Here is a 640-nt window from a genome sequence, read left to right as displayed (position 1 = left end):
TCCTGCTGGTAGGTGACTTCAACGCCCCAAAGGCCTCGTGGATTGAACTCCAGCGCGTCGAATCAGGCGGACCTTTTGCAGCAGAGCGCTTGGACCCAACATGTCGTTGCACCCATCAGATACCGCGCAGGCCAACTACCATCCCCCTTGGATTTGGTCATCACCAATGAAAGACACTTCGTTGATCAGGTAACAATTAACGCTCCACTGGGACATAGCGACCACTGTGCGCTGACCTTTGATTTCATCTGCTATTGGACCAAAAATCCCAAACCTCAAACGTGGTTTCGAGACTTCTGCCGTGCAGACTTCTCAGGAATGCGCATCTTTCTTGAACAAGTCACACTGGGACCAGCTCCGGTGGAAGAACTGTATAGGACAGTTGTCCAGAAAGTTCACGGGTCTGATGCGACGTTCGTCGCAAAAAAACAGCACGCACTCAGATGAACCGCAGGATGCCAGAAAGGATTCGGCGACTTCTGGAAATAAGGTCCCAATTATTTTTCAAAAAGTTGACTACAGAGGATACAGAAGATGAGCTGGCGTTTCGTAAACTGTGGAACCGCCGTAAGTAAGAAATGCGGAAATGGGACATAGGAAAACAAGCCACTATCCTGGATCTCGTTCGAAAAAACAAAAA

This window comes from Opisthorchis viverrini (genome assembly GCF_000715545.1).
Source record: "Opisthorchis viverrini unplaced genomic scaffold opera_v5_388, whole genome shotgun sequence".
Taxonomy (NCBI): domain Eukaryota; kingdom Metazoa; phylum Platyhelminthes; class Trematoda; order Opisthorchiida; family Opisthorchiidae; genus Opisthorchis; species Opisthorchis viverrini.
This window is presented reverse-complemented; position numbering follows the sequence as displayed.